The following is a 22,268-nucleotide window of genomic DNA, read 5'->3' on the forward strand; positions in this document are numbered from 1 at the left end:
TAAATACGGATCCATGGTCAAGACCCCTTGGTGTCAGTCTGCAACGCCCTGGGGAGCCCCTGAGCGTCGTAGTTCAGTGCTGTAGGAGAAGCCCTGTACCGTCATTTTTGAACGCTAAAGGCAGGTGTAGTATATTTAACAGAAAAGTCAGAGTAAGGAGGTGGTTCACCCAGACTGGGGTCGTTCCCGTGTGAAAGAAAAAGTCAACAATGTTTATTGAAGTTTTGTATGTAACATTAATTAACTTACGTGACGTTACTTTAACCCGAATCTTGATCTTTTCCTAAACCTAACCAATTTGCGACATTTCACGTTAATCACTAGTTTTATTTTGAAAGTCTAACTGGACAGTACATATTTATTACGCTAAAAGGGGCGTTAAAAAGCGACGCCAAGGGTAGAAGTGAGAATGAGTTGCAAAATTTGGTTAGGTTTAGGGAAAAACATGGTTTGGGTAAAACTACCTAGGTTACTTAAGATCGAAAGTAAAGTAGGGTAGCGTGGGGTAAGACTAAGCTCAATGTCTACTTGCTGACACATTAGTTTTTTGTATCTTGGAAATGGCCATGCTTAGGGTAACATAATATAAAAGTAGAATAAATAAATACAGTTGACAAATTAATTTAAGTTTTAGGAAAAAGGCATTTTTCTCAGCTAGTGGGGTAAGACGCCCTGCCCCCAAGTTAAATGTTGATTTTCTGAAAACTTTTTATAGATTTTTTTGGTATCTTTAAGAAAGCTATACTTAGGGCAACATATAAAGTAAAATAAATAGCTATAGTTGACAAATTAATTTGTATTTAATCATATGTACTTTTTAGGGAGAATGCATTTTCCACATGAGGTAAGATGCCCCCCCCCCTTCAATGGTGTGAAATCACTTTAATAGGTGCAAATGGGGTCTTACCCCATGTTACCCTAATGTTAATTATGTAGCAAGACTAAGAAACTTTTGGACGGACATGTTGTTGGTTCTGCACATGGAGATTAGTTAAAATACAGAATACCGTCGGCCGTGCAGATGGACTTTATATCATCATCATTTTGTTGAATAAAACATCAGCTTTGAACTCCTCTGCATGTGTGACAGGAACAGCAGGGCAGCAGGAAATGTGTCCTCTGTGAGACGCCATTCATTAGAGACATGCCATCAGAGACCCATGGATCACACACACACACACACACACACACCCTTACAGCATATCATATTACACAGTACTAAACAGAAAAATGATCTGTGGTAGCTTTTGGCAATCCTGAGGACTAGTTGCTAGGCAACCAGGGGAGTTTCTAAAAGCACGGTATCTCCTCTGCAGGGGGGGTTAGTGTTGATAGGGGGTACAGAAACATTGGATTGGGTGAAGTTGATTATGTAACAAAGCCTTGAAGCTGGCGAGTGGGATCGTCTCTATAAATACTCCTGATCCACGCAGCAGAGCCAGATCCTGCTGGATCCTGCGGGTGTTCGGGGGTTCGAACCGGCCTGCTTCCTGTTTGTCGAGCGACAGCAGATTTAAACAGCATCAGTAAAAACACTCTGCCAAACACTGGGAGCCAAACGGGAAGTCACGATTAAACAGGCTGGAGAGCTCTGTGCAGACCACAGTGAATCAGATCATTTCTCTATTTATACACGTTTGAAAATGTCTTTGCCCACTTCAGGATCTAGTTTGAGCAAAGCCTGCAGACCATGAAGGTTGATTCTTCACACGACTATAGCTTTGTTTTTGTTTGCACGACACACTGTGATGCAGGCCTCTACAGTTTTTCTTCACTGCTAACACAAAAATCTGTAGTGTAAGCCATTTAGCCAATTCCCACCAGAGAAACCCTGCACCTATAAACACCATTTACCCTTTCTGCCACGTCTCTGGTCCATTCGCACTAAACACAGCTCACACTTTAATTGTCCCCATGCTGTCATTCAGAAAATTCTGTCATTACCAGCCCAGCTCAAACAGTCGTGCAGGTGTAAGCACTGACAACCAAAACTACTCCACAAGCAATCACGAGACGTGAATGAACAAAAAGGCAACAGGGAAGCTCGCCTGTGTTTGGGAACCATGGATACAAACATCAGAGAAGGAGACAGAGGAGGTGGAGAAAAACAATCTCAAAGAGATCCGTGCTGCTGTAGCTACTCCAGCCCTCTCACCTGGATGAAGATGCTCTTGTTTCTTTCTTTGTTTTCCGCAGTTTCCATTGTGGCGAATATGTTTTGGTGGCTTCCATCACTGTGACCACTACAGTGACAAGCATGAGAGTTCAACAAGCGGCTGCACAACTGTAGAATGTTTGAATGGAAAATAAACCTCCTGTGAGAAGGACAACTGGAGTATTTGTGTGATTCACGCCGTATCAAACTCACAGAGTGGAACATTTATTTTTATCCAGGGACACGAAAACCTTTTTATAATAGTTTTGTTTTTAATTCCTCCCAGCAGTGTGTGAAGAGTATTCGCAGCGTTGATTGTATTTTATGTTTGTGTGTGTGTAATTTAAATGCAAAGTTTGGTTTCTTCAACAAAAACTATGGCTTTGACTACAAGGTCAAAAGTCAAGGGTTTGGCCAAAATGGTGTGAGTATCAAGACGTGTGTTTAGGGTTTTCAAAAGAAAATGTAGTTCACATTCAATCCATTTGTGTTAGCAATAGAGAAAAACTGATCCAGATAAAGAAAAACTGCCAGGAAGGAAGTCAGAAAGTAACGTCATGTGTCTGGTTTGTGTCTGCACAAGGGATTAAACATTTGAACATTTGGTTTGTTGTTTAGAACACATTTGAATTTCTCATTCATCCAAACTAAGTGAATGTGTTTCAGCACAGGCACTGGGGTTTGGTACAAGCTCGAGAAGTCTGCTGCTGCAGACAGATTAACAGAATTTATGAAGAAACAGAGAGTCTGATAAACTGGTTGGCTGATGTGTGCACATATTACCAATGACACAGCGATCCTGCAGGGCCTGCCAGGCTGGTCTGATCTTAAGTAGGCCGAGGTGATTGGCGTGATGAGGAACAGGTGAGTGAGGGAAGCCAGAGGACACGCCCACCATCTCCATGCTCAGCAGGAGGGGAGGAAACACAATACAGACAGACGAAACAAAAACACACTGCAGGCATCCAAAATACACAAATAAAACTCACCGCCGCATTCTGCTAGCACAAGTCCCCTGAGCAGCTGTCACCACAGGAGGGCTCTTCCAAAAACAGAAAAAGTACAATTGTCTACAACTTGCACAATGATCAAAAGTGATGAGTTGATTCTCGCACGCAAAATGATCCAGTTTTCAAATCTGTCAGACATGCATGCATGTTCCATAAATATCTGGATACGATACACAAATGTACATATACTCGTTCTGTGTACTACACTTTTACATTTTGTAACTTCTCCCTGTAAACTTTTCCCTACTGTTGAAATCTGAATCTCTAAAGCTCAGTGCGATACACACCACTGGGCAAAGCTGACTTTCTTTTATACAGTCAGAGTGAACAGAAAGAAACATCTCCAGAGTTGACTGCCAAGAGAAAACACCTGTCTGTTCTGACCAGCGGCTCACATGATGATGAAACAGCGCTTCGTTTCGACAGCTTTGGCTGATTTAACGACACAAAAACGAGCTTGTGAAGCATGAATGACATGTTGTGCTTTTGCAGACATGCAATAAAGTGCTGACGCCCCATGAGACAATTACACTTACAATTTAGAGACAAACACCGAGCCAAAGCGACTGAGAAAGACTGAAACTCATCCGATAACAACATCAGAAATAAACTGAGAAGAAGAGAAGCGTATGTGCTGGCTGAAATCTGACAGCAAATATAGAAACAAAGCCTGGTCTGACTCAACTGAAGCGCTGTTATGAAGCAACCCTCCAGCGGTTCTCTGGTAAATAAGCCGAGTGGAACATCCCGTCTGTGTTCGTACAGAACGAGAAGAAACACTTGAGGTTTCCACTGCAGTTCAATCACATTCGGCCACTGTCTGCACAGGATAGATAGATTAATAGTTAATCTTAGGCTGGGTAGTTTGGTCCCTGTCCAGGAGTCCTCGAGCAAGACCCTGAACCCCTTATTGCTCCTGATTTCATGTTCAAAATGTTCTCCTCCTCATGCAGAAGGGGGAAGAAGTGGTTTTAACTCGGACAAACACAAACACAGCCTTGCTGACAGGTAACTGTCCCACACGGACTGCCTTCTGTACAATCTGTTCAAAACGCTGCCTCAAAGACGAATCAGTGAAATGAAACTGTTCCTGCTCTGATGATGATGATGAACGGGAAAGATCTGAGCTGTGTTCGTCTCAAAGTAGTGCAACTAAAATGTTACACACAGACTCTTCTGCCTTTCATGTGAAAGTATGGAACATGAAAAAGGCTCCCAGCTGGAGGCGAGCAGTTATACTACGAGCAAAAGTCCTCGTTCGCACCATCTTTGCTTGAAGTTGTAGTTGTATTCACCCTTTAATCAGTGTTTAAACCTTTCAGCTACATGTTGAAGTTCAGTCTGAGCTCTGCAGTCTGAGTTGGTCTTTCTTATGTAACTCCACACTGTTGCGTAAGCTCAGTTCTGACACCAACATGTAAACTTAGTGGACGGAAACTCTTTCTGGAAGCAGCTCTTTCATCGTCGCGTGGCGCACTCTGGACGTGCACGCTCACTGAGCGCTGATCTGTGAGTGCTGTTCCCCGCACTGCAGAGAGTCCACGCTCCCACATTCAGCCTCTGGAGGTTTGGCAGCCGCTGTCCCCTGCTGGTGGATCCAGACTCCTGCAGCTGCAAGCTGGACAGGCGGGGGAGGAACCAGCAGAGGGAGGAAAGCTGCAGAGATTCACTGTTGAACACAATGTTTACACCATCAGACTGAACTGGGTGAAGTCAGAGCTGCAGCCACAGGTGTTATTTAATCAGGTAATAAAAAAAATCAGTATTCCACTGTGGTTATTAGAGTGAAATATACTTCATACTCCACAACAGCTGCAGTTTCTAATTTTACATTCAAACATAAGGTCTTAAATAAAGAATTTTACTTTACTCTGAAGCAGTGATTCCCAACCTGGGGGTCGGGACCCTGCAAGGAGTCGCAGGGTAAATCTGAGCTGTCACCAGATGATTAAATGGACAGGAAGTAAACAAACACATTTCTGCAAAAAATACATTATTAGCCAAGAGCTAGCAGCATGGCTCCATCACTTTGTCCCAGAATGAAACATCTCAGCAGCTGTTGGATGGATTGTGATGGAACATGGTTCAGACCTCCTGGTTTTCCCAGGATTGTTTTGGGTACCACAACTTCACGTTCTAAAGAGGGTTTTCCTTCAGGTTTTCTCTCTCTTGCCTCTCAGGGCCTCCGTACAATTTAGTAGTAAATGAATGTTTGTTGAACTTGTTCGGTCGCTGTGAAAGCAGCCTATGAGAGAGGGAAGAGAACCTTTCACAGTCATTTAAAAAGAAAGAAAGAAACTGCCTCCACAATCACACGTGCACCATCGTGGTGTGAGCCGGGACCCGGGTGCACCCCACCACAGGTAAGAGCTTTGCAGGGGGAGGAGCCGAAGCCTGATGAACATCTGGATCTGTGGGCTCGTCTTCACGCCCAGGTCAAAGGTCAGGACGCTCCTGCCGTCCGTACGTCTTGTTCTGTCGCCAAGGAGCGTGTGGTCAGTTTTTCCAGGATAAGCCGTCCGAGTCTCCCTGGATCCGAAAAACATGGTTAGGTTCTGGTTGTGTTGCAGCAACACCGCCTCCAACAGCGTCTAAAATAGCAAAGCCATTGACCCCCACATTTTGAAAGTTCCACATTTGAAATACCTTTCAGATATTGGCCAGTTTAAAGTATGTCTTTATGAAAGCACAGAGCACAAAGAGTGAACACTTCCTTCAGAACAAAACCAGCTTTTGAGTGAGGACTGAGCAACAGTTTATCCTGTTTCACACTTCATTCATGTCCGTGTTTCATGTTGAATTTTTTTAGTGTTTAGTTTGTGTATTTGCAGGCAAACACATGGCCTAGTGTGTTATGTTTATGACAGAATTAAAACCAAACTGTACTGCCAAAAGTGTCCTCTTCTGTAGCTTCACAGGTCCATTAGAGATGAACTGTGTAGTTTCTCCTGTGGCCACCAGAGGGCAGCATTTCATTAAAACAACTGCACACTGAGCTTCAGTCATCAGTGACATCATATATTGGTGGAACGTTAACTCAAGTACTTAACTATTGTTTGAGGTACTTTTACTTTACTTGAGTATTTCCAGTATTCTACTTTACTCCTCTACTCCACTAGGCTACAACTCAGAGGAAGATCATCCGCAAGGAAGGCAACACAGAGGAGTCACAAACACCAATGATCTGCAAACACAGGTCAACAACAAAGAAGATGCTTCTGGCAGCAGTGTGAGAGAGTGGGTGGAGCTAGACAGGGTTTCTGAAGGCCCGCCAGCAGGTGCCAGAAATGATGGGGAGGAGTTTCCAGTGTACCTGGAACAGTCTCCAACATCATAACCCTGGCAGAGAGCATCTGACAACACCAACACACAGATTGAACAGGTTACAAGGGATGCAGTAAACATACCAACTATGAACTCAAAATGCAGTTTGGCCTGAATGTTTCTGCAATTCTACAATACTTACAACTGAGATCTATATTTAAAAATCTCACAACCACCATACTGCGATGGAAAAGTGTTCTTGATGGCAAACTGAGGGATGCTGCTATTGTCTCAGCTGTGTTTAAGTAATTAAGTCTCTCCTCCCCTGACAGCACAATCCCCACCAAAGGACAGTGGGATCAGGTAATAATGAATGTTCACATTCCACACTGTCCTGTTGTAGCCGTACCAAAAAATATACACGCAAGAACTATACAACGTATTGTCGCACTCGCCTTTCTCCCTTTAAAGAGGACAATACTTATGAACTGGAAAATCAGCAAACTGGACCGCTATAATAAACACAACTGGCTAAAGGACTGCAAACTGGATTTCACCAGCAAATTAACACTTAAGCTGATCTACTAACGGTGTGCACGCAGAATGACGTCTTCCAAAAGTGCAAGATAGCAGCTGTTGTTCATTTACTACTTTTTCCTTAATGAATATGCAGTTTGGGGCGTTTCAATTTTATTGTGCAAAGTACTTGGAGGGTAACATGCAAATACATTTATTTACTACACACAGTGTGATCTACCAAGGCTGAACACAACAGCCTCTGTATTTGAAAGGAAGGTGCAAACGGCCAAGCGTTAAGCAGAGATGGCTTCTGTTATTGTTGCCAGAAGGAGACACAGCCATAATGAAAGAAGACGTAGAGAAATTAACAATCTTCGATAATTTTATTCTATATCCAATATATAGAAATAAAATTATTTTATTTATTCGATGAAATATATGAATAGAACTGTTTTGTATTTTCCTTTAGCTTTGGTAATACTGTTGTCAACATTCATGCCAATGAAGCAAATTTCATTTCAACCTGACTTCTTTCTCATCTATCCATACAGAAATATTTTATAAACTGATTGTTTTGTACCTTAATCTGTAAGTTACCAGAAACTATACATAATCAACGACATATAGTGCAGTAAAAATGACAATATTTGCTGTTGACTTGTAGTGGAGTAAAGTATAACGTAGCAGAAAATAGAAATACTCACTAAAGAGTATTTAAAGATCAGCTGCTCACATAATTAATGAATAATGACATGGATTTTCCACTAGAAAAGTAAGATTTACTCAGAGAAACATATCACTTTCAGCAGATGAAAGTGTCATCAAACATTGGTTTAAAGAGCTGGAAATGGGTCTGATAGATTTACTGACCTTTGTCGGGGATGCTGTGTTTTTATGAGGCGACTCGGTGTCAGGCTGTCACATAGTTCAGTTTGATTACTGACAGTAAAATAATGTTGACTAGAAGCCGTTAAAGTTATAATGTGGATCATATACTACATAAGAACAAATAGTAAATCTAACACCTGTTGTTAAAGTCCGCCTGAGCTGTTGAGGAAGTCAGCAGGTCGATACAGGAGGCGGATCTTGTGCCTGCTATAAACTAGGAGGTTCTAAACTGCAGCTGGTTCCAGTCAGGAATACTGACTGTCCTTAACATTTGTAAAAGCAGTGACAGCCTCAAGCATCTGGGGGCCATTTCAAGAGCTAGTGTGCCCCCCCCCCCCCCCCCCCCGCCCAAAAAAAAACCACATAAAAGAGAAAAATGTGGAGATTTCAGTTTTCATTAATAATGGTATATTTTAAACACCTAATTTTAGAACACATTTATGTGGATAAACATTTATATATAGACGGGACCTCAACCTTCTGTTTGTCAAACTTTCTAACAAATGATGCCAGAGAAAGCAGCAGAGAGTGAAAATTGTGCCAAACAACTCCACCCTTACGAAATGAACCAGAGTAATGATAGAATACTATAGTGTCCTATAGTACAAATGTAATGTTATATGTAAAGTTTTCACCAGCTCTGGTATTGCTATAGGCATGGAGTCCCTGATGTTCCAGAAGATAATATTTATTAATCCTGTGGGCAAGTTATTATCTTGTGGGACCAACATAATTATCTTGTGTGCGCAAGTTATTATCTTGTGCACAAGAAATGAAGTTAGGGACATGCATCAAAGGAGAGAGAGAGAGGAGGAACTTAGTGCATCATTTATTTAAGGGTGATTTCAGACTTGGATCAACTGGAGATGTTCCGAAACAAGGGGGCGTTTCCCCTTTGGCTCGGTTTGTTTAGACGTATGTGAACCCAACAATCACACTCTGATCCGGAACAGACACCCGAGCCGAGAGCTTCCTGGCACAAAAAGATAGCTTTTCAACATCTTTTTTTCCTGCATGATTTTGTGGTTAAGTACCAATGTTGTGTAAATTAACAAAACAACCAGATCCAACATGAGTCCAGACTCCGACAAACAATGTCCCGATGCCCACAATCAGAAGACGTTTCTATTGCAACTGATAATTGGCGTAAAAAATAGCTAACGTCTCCATCCAAGTCCACATCAACTGAAGAGGTGGAGCTTGGCGTAGCAACACCACAGGACTCGATCTTATCCACTGGGCCCACCACTGGTTCCCTTCGAAGATTTTTTCCAGCTCGTTGAACCAGGGGAATCTGTCCTTCTCATCAGTCTTCCCCTAGTTTTGACATATTGGTCTCGCACCTTGCCTTCGCATGGCACTGCTCGATGGAGCATTCAAAGCCCTTCTTTTTCACGTGTTCGCTAACCGTTTTATGGACTTCGCTGTTCTTGTGTGTGGTGTCCAACATCGAGGAAGTATGTTGATCTGATCAACTGTCACTGAGGCGTTTCACATCCTTGCAGCAGCAAGTCAACCCACGACTCGTTTTGTATTGTTATTATCATGGAGCTTTCCCACAATGCAAAGCACGACCTGCTCGCATGAGGTAGCAACATAATGGCGTAAGAAAAGCCGTGCGAGGGTATATTATTTGGCCCCTTTAAAATAATGCAGTGTGAACACAAAATGACCCAAGAGAAATATTCAAATTGATTCGGAACAAATAATCTGTACCTGAAGAAAAGAGACAAACTGTTTCAGTAGATCTTCGATCAATGGCTGTGTCTGAGCAACGATTGTCGAGGATGGGGCCAGAAAGGCCCATTAGCACTTTTCTAGAGGTGTCACTGCTCCATCGTGCTGCTTCTTCACGGCTCCAATAATCAGTCTCTCCAGGATTTTGGTGGCAGCTTTTCTAAAAATTTGCGATGTTCTTGGGCATTTTTTTGCAATGAAATTGTAGGAATAAGAGAAAAACGCAAAGGTAGAAAATTTAATTTCGAGCAACCTTTTTGAGAAAAGTCCTCGCAATTGAGTAACAATGCTGGAACCTGGTGGTGTTTGTGGTGGAAATCCAGGTATGGGCCTTTGGGGCCGGTGTAACGTAAATTATTTATTTATTTAACTGTTTAAAAAATGGGCCAACCATGAGCCCATAACGCACGGACAGCGGCCCATCGGGTAATTTTCTATAATGACACTGGGCTGGCCCAATCACAGCCTTACCCCCCACTCTCTGTTTCTTGTGTTGCAAAAAAGAAATCTTCAGACGGCTGTCGCCAAATGCACAAAAATGACAGATACGTTTTCTACCAGGGCTGCAGTAGCTTTAACATCAGCTGCAGCACCTGTCGTAGTGCAGGCACAGGCACCTGCTGGGAGGGAGGGTCACTTACACTGGCGACGCTTTTTGAAATGTCCCCATCACTTTTTGAAAGCATTTGTTTACCAAGAAATGTAAATTCACAAATGAAAACACTTTGATAAAAGGTTTATTTGCACAATAAGACAACCTGCAATGCAATGTAAATATAGAAGAAACATCTGCATTGTCTAAAAAAAGCAACTTAAACTAAAAAAAGAATAAGCTTCTGATTACTGCATTATATTTTATATTCTCAATTTTCACCTGCCACCTTTATTTCGTGTAAGTACATTTCCACCATAAATTGGTGCAGAATATGTCTCTTTAGAATGATGGAAATTAAGTGTTTAATACTCAGTCTTTTGTGGAAGAAACCCCCAGGCCCCCAATCCTAATTTCATGAATACATATTTTTTTCTAGATAGTATTAAAGTCTTGTTATCACGACCCCAATCTTGTGCAATGTCATGTCTCGAGTTTTCGTCACACCCCTAATCTGAGCCCTTACATGTCCTCACCACTTTTCAAAACAAAATGACGCCCTTGGGTGTGTGCTATGCTGTAGTGACAATGAGTATGATTGGTTCAATTGAGGTCAGTGATTATCACATAATCATAACGCTATCATAAAGTGAGACCCTCACGTCATACAGCGCTGCATAAGCTATTAGAGAATGCAGTCCTAACTGTCCTAATGACTGAGCTGGGGTTATTTTATACACTGATTCACTTGCACTGGTACACTTATCCATGGCACACACCACTCAGCTGGTTTGGGGGAATATTACAGCAGGTACACGTTATATAGAATTGTGGTGGCCCGTCTGGGCCAAAAATGCCATGGCTGATTTTATGTCCCTTGTTAAGAAATGAACAAATTCAGAGGTCACAAGAAACAGTTATCTTTGTGATATTTAATAAAGTAACAGCTGGGGCAGAGAGCTCAAACACCCAAGGCTGATTAGAGAGTCTGACCAAGAGAAACATTACTACAAAATGTAATGCAAGGAGATAATCGCACAGTCTATGAGGAAGCCTTTCTCAGACGTGATACTCATTCCTCACAGTGAAAGGAGTATGCATAAGACAAAACAACTGCACCAAGGTTCATTATAGAAAAACACTGGTACACTTAGTGGCAATTATGAACGTCCAGGGTGTGGACATTGACAAATACCTGGGGGTTCACATCAACAATAAACTGGTCCACCAACACAGATGTCCTGTACAAGAAGGGACAAAGCCGCCTCCATCTGCTGAGGAGGCTGAGGCCCTTCAGTGTGCGCAGGACACTGTTAAAGACGTTTTACATCTGCGATCTTCTACGCAGTCGTCTGCTGGGGAGCTGGCAGCACACAGAGGGACAGGGAAAGACTGGTTAAGACTGTCCTCTGGACACCACAGAGCAGGTGGGTCCATCAGGGACAACAGCTCCCACCCCCTGCATGAGGCAGTGGTGTCTTGAAGCAGCTCCTTCAGCAGCAGACTGCTGCACCCAAAGTGCAAGAGGGAGCGCTACCTTCATTCCAGCTGCAGTCAGACTTCTTAACTCAGAAGCAACATAATGGGACCATCATATTGCACTGCTGTTTAGTATTGTATACACCAACAGCAATACTCATCACCACTACTGCACTTTATCTAGCACAATCTGTGTAATGTTTAACCCCAGTCCTACCTGTACATATATACTCCAATTTTTATTATTTTATAGTAATTTAATGTCTATTTTATTTGTCTACTGTTTGCTTCTGTTTTTGGTTTATTTTCATACTGGAGTTGATGCAACGAGTGAATTTCCCCATTGTGGGATTAATAAAGTCTATTCTATTCTACCACAGAAGATGAGGATGAACATATATTATTATTAAAGGTACATATATGTGAAATCAATGTTCTGCCACAATGTATAGCACCAAACAAATTTGTAATTGATCAAATTACGACAAAGTAAATGACAAACAAGACAGCTGGACCAAAATGCATTTATTAATTACTCAATAAACTGCAGACATGACAGCTCACTAGAAAGTGACAAACCAATGAGGATTTCTGAGTAGTGATTGATTACCAACATTTACTACAGTATTATTATCACATAGAAACGATCTACAAAACATTATTAACCATTAATAAAGCCATTAGTTACAACTCTTTAAAAGGCTGTTGTATTAGTAAGTGTCACTGTGGAAGTTATAATCCCCACTCCCTACTGTGTTAAGCCTGGTGTTTCCTCGTGGGGAGCGAGGAGGCCCAAACACTGTACATATTCATTTAGGTCAGCCCACAACCAATCAGCAGCCACCTCAGCTGACTCGCCCTCTGGTTAACATACATACGTACATGAAAAGGCAAAAACAAAATGAACTAAAATAACTAAATATACAAACTCCACCACCATGATTTCCCCCTTACTGTATTTCATTTGTAGGAAGTAAGTGAAAAAAAAAAACATCATTGGTGTTAGAATTAAAGGGTCAGTTCCCACGATTACAAAACAGATGGCTTTCTCACTGCAGATCTAAAACTTCTGCCACCACCTCAAAATAAAAGAGCACGATGGAGTTTCATTTGTGCTGATCAAAACATCTGAAAAACTCAACAGCGTTAGAACATCTTCAGAAACATAAAATGTTTAGGTCAGCCCACAGCCAATCAGCAGCAGCACTTTTGGGGGCATTTCTTGATGTGGCGTTTGCCAAGTATCCATAAACCTGCCACTACAACTCCCAGTGTTATACCCGCTAGACCTCCCAATAAAGCTCCTATACTAGATGTAATCTGACCATCACCAACAAGATACCCCATCAAACACCCAACACATACTCCAAATAAAGCCGAAGTTTCAACCGGGCCCCTTTTGGCTTTCTTTCCTTCTGCTTCTGGATTTTGTGCCTGCTGTTGTTGCTGTTGTTCAGCCTTTTCAGCCTTTTGGAACATCTCAGAGGTGTAGCAGCTTCCTCTGCTTCTCTCAATCATGCCGTTGATTTTATCCAGTAGTGACTTGACCTGATCATTATTCTGTGTGTTGTCAAAAACATGGTATTTCCAATGGCACTGTATGATCAGGTTGTGGAGATTTGAGTCACCGCAAAAATAATCTTCTATGGGAACATTCTCCAGTCTGTTTCCATAGGTGAACAACACCATAGTGTAAGCCAATGTGTTTTGGCCAAAGGTACTGCAAATGAGTTTCACCGTTTGCTGCTGTTCCTCTGTGAAAGGATCATTCACCTTCAGCACAATCAGGAACACATGGGGACCAGGACTGGCAAGATCGATGGATTTCTTGATCTCTTTCAACACATCCTCTTCTGTGGTGCCAGGCCTGAACAGACCTGGAGTATCAACAACAGTGACCTTCTGTCCATCAACAATCCCTGTTTCCGTCTTGCATGTCTTCGTGTCACAGGTATCAAACTTTGGTCCTCCCAGGATGGTGTTACACGCAGAAGTCTTTCCATTTTTGAACCTCCCAAGCAGTACGATCCTGAGATCTGCTGGAAAATTTGACACAAATATTAGTTGTGATCTCAACCTCTTCATATTACTCAGTGCTGATAATGCTCCTTTTTATTTGTGTATTTATTAAAGCAACAGTTTGACACTTACGGGGTAAGGAGTTAGATGTTGAGATTGAAGCCCCTCTCATGTCTTAACAGTAAATATGAAGCTACAGCTGGTAGCTTAGCATAAAGACCAGAATGCTAGCATGTTTAAAGGTAATAAAACAATTTGTGGTTTTACCCTGCCGTTAAAAATGTCTGAGTCCTACCATCTGGCAAGTTGTTTTGACAAGGGGTGTGAGTTTGTGTTGGCCAGTAAAGGGGAAGTCCCAACTAAATGTGATCATATTAAACTAACTCATGCAAACAAAAGGTGCTCTCAAATTGGTGGTATGATTACCACACTACACTGGAGTCAAATACTTATTAAGTAAGCCTATTTTTCACCAGTTTAAAAACAAAAAGATCATTTATTAAATCCACGAGGGCTTTTTAATCTTATCACTTCATGTCCATATTTTATTTTGGATTGAATCTGTGTGGTATTACAGTTTAACTTCATCACAAAATAAATATTTGCAAGATAGATTAGATCTGCAGTCTATATAATGAAGCATATTTTGATCAAGATTTGATGGTGAGCTTACATATAATTGCTCTGATGATCATAAGTTATTAAGTTAGACTAACAAAAAACTGTAAATTTGTTTTTTTTTGATGACATACACAAACCAGTCATTTAACATTGTCTCTGTCTATGCATTTGTTAATTTACACACCCAAACAAGTTGTAATAATATCATAATAAATAATAATGCTTTAGCTGTTGTGGTTGTATAAATACTGCATGTAAGGGGAGAAACTAAAGGTTAATATGGTAAAATGTTTAACTAATAGATATAACCATGGCACTTCCCCAGTTCCCACACTTTTTTTGTATTACAAGTTTTGTGAAATGTTATGTTTAAATATGCAAATTAGGTATTATCTAATACTAAGTATAAAGTGCAGTCAAATAAACACTTGAACACTAAACACTAAAAACACTCCACTAGTCTGAAAGAAAACATTTTATGGAAGCAAATTAGCCCAAAATCTCAACATTGTCCAGTTCCATATATCAAACCCAGACCCTACCCTGAGCTGTAGTACTGTATAAAAACAAACATACTTACCAGACATTAAAGGTTCTTCACTGGCCATCTTTGTCTTGTAAAAGCAGCAGATCTGTGATGTCTTGTCAATGAGGATGTCTTGTTCTGACTATCTTAATTTCCGTCTCATCATTATTTTTATAGCTTGCTCCTAGTTCCCTCCCCTGAAATACACATGACCTGTTTCCAGCCAAAATCTGAGCAGTCATGGATCAGAAATAAAAACTGGCAATGAATCAGTGAAGAAACCACAATTATATTTTTATTTTTTAATAAAAAAAATTAAAAAAAGTTTTTTAAACTGTGCCCTGTATACACTTGTTAAAATGTACAATAGACACACTCACAATATATAAAAATAACTTTAAAAATACAAAACTTAACACATACAAAACCAAGACGTACAATTTAAGGGAAACAATTGCATGCAACATCAAAATGATTCTCTATATAATTTCTAAATTGGGTAAGTGACACCAGAGTGTTGAACTTGAGTTTGGTCTGCAGTATATTCCATAACTTTGGAGCGAATGAACTGAAAGCAGTTCTACCCAACTCCTTCGACACCGCTGGAGTCTCTAAAGTAATCATGTGTTTATATTTATTACTCTAGAGGAAATTATGCATGATATGTAGAGAGGTAGTTTTGAAAGAAGAGCTTTATAAATAAATAAAAGTATGCTGCTCAGGTCTCACAGAAAGAGAGGTCCCTCCCACATGCTGATATAAAATACGGTGATTCTATACATAGATTGTATATAAGAAGTGGGCGTAGTCATTGTGTTGTCACCTGTTGCAGGGCTGGACTGGGACAAAAAATCGGCCCGGGCATTTTGACTAGAGACCGGCCCACCAAGTATTATTGGCAAAGCCATAAAGCCTTTGAATGAAAACAAACGCTGTTCTGACAGCGATGTACACTGTCTTGTTGGTATATATGTATCAATCTAATAAACTTAAACCTACATCATCCTCCCTATTCTGGTATTCTAAACAGTAATTAGCGGAAAACAAAAGACTGCTTGGTCAAGTTAACCTTCTCCTGAACTATCTACAACACATGGTGGAAACCTGAAATTAAGACAGAGAAGACTAGAGGTGAGACATGATCATTAATGAGCATTAAAATGAATAAATGACAGATTTAGTGGTTTTTCAGTAGTATTAAAAAAATAGTAGTTATTGATTAGTTAATTAATAGTGAAGTACCACTTTCACCTGTGCGCTATTACTTACTAGTTAATCAGAGTTTCTTGTTAGTTAATAGTAGTTACTAGATTGTTAATATTGTGTTACTCATTGTGGCTCGCGCACATTCTTCACTCGGACGCGCGCTTCATCGCAGTCGGAGACTCTATTCGTTCCGGTGAAATCACAAAATAAAATGCACACAAACGTGTCTCTGCTTGATGTAGACTGTCTGTACCACTGATGAACATATTCGGAGAGAAAAAAACTATATGAGCGCAGATTAGAACCGGATCATCGATGGATGCATTTATTTACGGGTTGAGAGAGGCTGCACCTAACCTTGGTTTATAATCTGACCCAGATATAGACTGCAGCTCATAACTTCTTACCTCAAGTTCAGTTCTGCCACTTGGACCGGCGGCCGCCTCGGGTCTCTCCTCCTCCTGCTTCCCTTTCCCTCTTCAACCTGCTGGCCTCCATCACTTGCTAATTTTACTGAAGTGGAAGCTCCACTATAGCCACCACCAAACAACTGTGATATTTTAGCACATTTGGCAGCATCTGCCTGAAGGGCTAGTTTCTTTTTGGCCCTAATTTTTTGGCGCCTCCTTTACGTTTTTTGTTCTCCATTTTTGTTCAGCAGCAATAATATGTGATTGCTCATTGCTGATCCGTTGAAGGGGGAGGGTGCATCTGACCTCCTCGGCTATAATTGGTCCAGCCCAGAGTCGATCATAACCAATTGGCCAATCCACCACCTTTAATAGTTTATACCGTTGCAAAAACAAAAACAAAAAAAACATCAGCCCACAAAAGAAGAAAATGCCCGATGTGCGAGTTTTATAGGCCGTTCAGACAAAAGAAATAAATAAATAAAATAAAATAATAATAATAATTAATTAAAGTATGTACTGGCCCACAAAGCACGTCGGCCCATCGGGCAAATGCCCGAAATGCCCGATGGCCAGTCCAGCCCTGACCTGTTGGTTTGTGCCGTTTTGAAGCCTCGAGTTTGGGGCAACAGGGCGCCGCCATGTTGAGTTTAGCAACACCGGACATGACCATGGACGAGACGATGGAGCTAGCGGCCGTGTGTGGCGCTAGCTAGCTTAGCTAGGTGTATCTGTAATTCACGTTAACTGTGACCAAGATTTACTAAATGAACATCATACTGTGTTGAAGAAGAAAACTAGCGACTGAGACCATATACTCATGAGGAAAGTGTTTACTGAGGTAATAAATCAGCTGAGAAGTAGAAACATTTTAGCATTATTTCTAATGGACTTCTTTTTGCAAGCAGAAGAGTCACCCCATGCTGGCCTTTAGATAGAATACAGGTTTAAGAGACTTCTTCGTTCGACTCAGTTCTCTGACCGGAAACTTCCCGCTTGGTTCTATAACCACCACCAGTGATAAGCCTGAGCGCACTATAGCAGTCAGTGGTTTTAATGTGGTAGCTGAAGCATGCATATAAATAATAAATCAGAAAACAGAAACAGAAAATTAGCCTCACTTTCTTTTATTGTCTTCCCAAATTGATTGAATACGATTGTTATGGAATAAAAGTAAAATAAAGTTTGTGTTCCACTGAAGGAACTGGTTTCCAATTTACAAATATAAACTGGCCTTCTTTGAGTCAACAGAAAAACAGTGTTACTCCTGCATGTACATGTAGGATTCAGCAAAGGTGACAGAACTGCTACACAAATAGTGCAGAAAAAGGGCAGAAATACAGCAGTGGACCCTCTATTAAGAGGGGAAGACAGCCCAGAAAATCACTTAATAATTGTGTTGAAATTAAATGTGTCCATACACAGATAAATACTTTAGAAAAAAAGCAACACTCATCAGGTATCATCAGTTTTCTACCTATCTTAATGAGCTCTGGTGGCCCAATTATAAGGTTTTGTGTGTGTGTGTGTGTGTGTGTGTGTGTGTGTGTGTGTGTGTGTGGGCGTGTCCAGGCCTGGCTCATCTCCACCTGCAGCACTCAGCACCTGTGGCTCATCATCATCAACCCCTACAGTTATAAGCTCTGGTTCAGCTCCCACTCTTCGCCAGTTCGTCAAGTTAACCCCAGTGGTATCTTGCTCCGGCCACCTTTATAATCTTGAGAGTGCTTTCTTTGTGATCCCGCCTAACGTCTTGTTTCTCCGTCTGTCACAGTTTCTCCCGTGAGCGGAGTTGCTGCCTGCCTGCCCTTCCGCTAAGCTGCCTGGCTGTTTGCTCGCCGTCTGCCAGCTTGCCAGTCTGCCCCGACCACGCTCCAGTTCGCCTCGTCAGATTCCCTCTGAGCCTGGAAAATCTGCCCCCCCCAGCCTTCCCTGAGCACTTTAATAAAACCTTGCCAGTGTGCTTGTAACCATCTTGTGTCGGCTTCTGGATCCTTTTCTGTGTAACCTTACACAAACATCAGCAATCAACAGAAACAACAGTTACACACAATGGACTTTAATGTATGCCATGGACCAACAAATTGCTGTATAATGCATAATAACTCAGAACATACCATTTTTGATTTTTTTGTTCTCACCATTGACAACAGGCAGCCATTCTTGGCAAAATAGCACGTTTACTTCCTGTATTTTTCCGAGCGCCCCTTTGTAACACCCCTCTTTGATTCGGAATTGACCAGCCAGTGGTTAAATAAGAGGGCAACAACACCTACAAGCTGTGCAAAATATAGCCCTTAAGTTTATTCATGCATTTGAGGAATTAGACCAAAAAAAAGGGTTAAAACAAGTCTGAAGCTAAGAAAGCTAAAAAGTCAGTTCAAATGGGGGAAGCTCAGGGTCAGTTACTGGGGCGAAGCTAAACAACACGACAGGCACGGGTCTGCTGCTGTTGGTCACAGGCTGGTTGGTTGTGACCTCCTCACTGCTTGGGGCCTCTGTTAACTCCACTAAGTAGCAGTGGCTCTGCACCATGCGACTCCCCAGACTACGACCCAGCCGTGTGCCACCACACTATCTGGGATATCAGCAGCAGCCTCAGCACACCCGCACACTGCACACAGGAGACAAGCAGAAACTCTCAGCCATCATCCCATACAGCTGAAAATTTTAATTACCTAGTTTTTATTTTCTGAATAACCAGCATATTTAAAACCCTGCTCTATACCACTCACGCCCCCCCCCTTTAAATACCATGATGTCATGATAGGGTCTAATTGCAAAGACCATTAACATTTCCCATGTTCATTGTGCAGAATGTTCATCGTATCAGGACAGGTGGATACAATGACCGCAACCACTCACCAGCTCCACAGCACGGCACTGCATTAACATGTAACCAACATGAGCGTGAAAGCGTGGCAAAGCAGGTTCTTGCTCGCCACAAACTTGTCAGCACACGTCTCTTACAGTATGAGTCTGGCCTAGACCTATCAGCTGGTGAGGAGATGGACTTAGTAAAATGGCTAGGAAATAAGTCTGCTGGACATGCAAGGCGGATCAGAGCAGTCAAAGTTAAACAGCCTAAAAAGAGGTTTTAGAATGTTGTGGGAAAAACTAGAGCACTGTTATGGATTGCCAGAGGCTGCAGAGAGTGCACTCTTCAAAAGACTCGACGGGAACCTTCCTACAAAAGATTTTCACAAGTTGAGAGAGCTGGGAGATCTGTTGATGGAGGTTCTTTCTGCCAAAGCCGAGAGAGATTTTCTGGGCCTCACCTTTCTGGATACCTCACATGGCGTTAACCCTGTTGCACAAAAATGACCTTACAGTCTGCAAGAGAAATGGATAAGTAATGGCACCTGATTCAAACACTATTTCCACAATTTCCCACAATTTTTCTTGGACTTTGTCTGCCACCAAGAAATACCCAGGAATGACCCTAGCTTTGACCTCACCATGTTCAACAATGCCCTGTCTAACAGACCCACCCTCAAGCACGTCAATCAGAGAGCTCCTATCTTAGTACATAAAACTTCGCCCTCCATTGCTGAGAGGACCCAAAGGAAGACAGAGGAGCCCCATACATAGGAAGATGTCATGGTTTCAAATCTCCTGAAGATCGAAAAAAAGCCTTCCTTAAAAAAAAAAGGGATCTGTTACAGATGTCATCAAAATCACATCTGGCCAATGGTCAAAGTGTGAGTGTGAAGGTCACAACACAGCCTTACATCCTGGATCGTAAAGACCATAGAGAGGAGGAAAGTACCCCTGCTGCTGATCCAGGCCTGTGTGGCGGAGACCTTAGTTGCAGGTGTTGCTCCGAGATCTGTCATGTTAGTCTTCCATTCAAGTCATCTGGACAGAGTAGTAAGGCTGCAAGCGATCCTTGATGACCAAAGTAACAGGTCATTATCCAGGAGTAATAGAGACAGCTGGAAGACGGGGTAGTGATTACCAAATCGAATGTCTGGGTGGCCAGGTGTGTCTACGCCTCCCTATGCCTATCAAATGTAATCAGACCCCTAACAGTAGATTAGAAATCCCAAATTCAGATGTTGCACTCCACCATACTCACATTACATCTGCAGCTCTTTAGAATCCTGAAGTTGACCGTCAAGCTCCAATCATGCTAATATTGGGAAGGGACATGATAAGTGTGCACAAGGTACGGGAACAGATCAATGGTCCTCATGACACCCCTTAACCTCAAAGGCTCGACCTGGGGTGGGTCGCTGTGGGAGACGGCTGTTTGGGAAATGTTCATAAATCATCTATCATGAACACTCTTCTCACAAGCACACAGGAGAACGGTCGTCTCTCTCTCTTTCAACCTTGTCTCAATTGGCTCCTCATCAAAGGAAGATACAGCAACTCTCCATCAGATGACCTCACTAGGGATATTACCAGCTGTGACAAAGAGGAACCACCTTGGGTGTATGGAAATCCACGAGACAAGATGAAAATAGGTCCTTCAACTGAAGACGAGCCTTCCTTAAGATTTTTAAGAAAGACGCCTAACAGAGCAGAGCGAGCTGACAGGCAGAGTTAGAGACTTTCGTTTCTCTCTTTGCAAAGACACATGTTGCAGTCAGAGAGTCTTATCTGAAGAGGGCAAAGCATAGAGAAATATAAAAATGACAGGCAGAAATAAATACCATTGGGGAAATAAATAGGGTAGAAAATGCAACGGAAGAATAAAACAGACAAAAATATTAAAAACACACACAATACATTTAAAAAAGAAGTCATTAATAAATAAAGTTGAAGATTATAATGGACAATAAATAAAATAGATCTACAACTATGTCTCCTTGTATAATTTAATTACTGCCTGTAATTATTTATTTACTTTTTGTTTGTGCATTTAATCGGATGCTTATATATTTATTGAGCATTAATTTCTGTGTTTATTTCTGAATTTGTCACGATCAGTCCTCCATATCTATGGACTACTACAATACTCTGATTGTAATATTTTTAATCCTTTGATCCTTCTGAAATTGATTGTTATAATTTTGATGTTGACCCAGATCTACATTTTTGTTTATATGCCTTCTAATTTATTCTCCACTTTCCACTTGAATATAAGAAGTCTTCCTTGTAACTATGACAAATGTATTCATTATTTTCATGTCAAACAGATCAAGCAGTCTATTTTGCAGCCACTGTTTTTAAAAAAAATTTTATTCCCTTAAACTGTCTTCTAGTCTTGGGGCATTATTTTACAACATACTTCTTATTTCAAATGTAACATACTTACATAATTTTTAATTGAGTTAAATTTCATTTCAGTTTTACTCTTGCTGCATTACAAGCCTTCAAATTACACAATGAATACTTTGAAATAATGCTCCATGCATCAACATTACAAAAGATGTTTAATTATGATCTGTTTTGTCAACAAAAATAAGATTATTATTAGAAAGCAGTCTAATTTACACCCCTTTACCACTATGATTTCCCAACTATATAACTTTTTCTGCTAGTGAATATTCATTTTTTGTGGACAATTCACTGTGTGGTGCAGTTTTCCTCTTTCTCTATATTGCTTTGTTTTTCAAAAGTATTTGAAAAAATTGTTTACAAAAGGATCCTTTCTCATTTAGATTCTAATTTCATTCTTTATAAACATAAGTATGGCTTAAGGAAAAGTCATTCCATTATATGGCTTTGCTTCATTTGATTGACAAAGTTACCTCTACATTAGAAAATAATGAATTTACCTGTAGTATATTCATCGACTTTTCAAAAGCTTTTGATAGTCAACAATCATATTTTATTCATGATGTTACATTTGAATGGTTAAAAAACTATTCAAACAGACAACAGTTTGTATTAA

Source organism: Micropterus salmoides, unplaced genomic scaffold (assembly GCF_014851395.1).
Source record: "Micropterus salmoides isolate LMB-PRFRI ecotype aquatic unplaced genomic scaffold, ASM1485139v1 Ms_hic_scaffold_10, whole genome shotgun sequence".
Classification (NCBI taxonomy): Eukaryota; Metazoa; Chordata; class Actinopteri; order Centrarchiformes; family Centrarchidae; genus Micropterus; species Micropterus salmoides.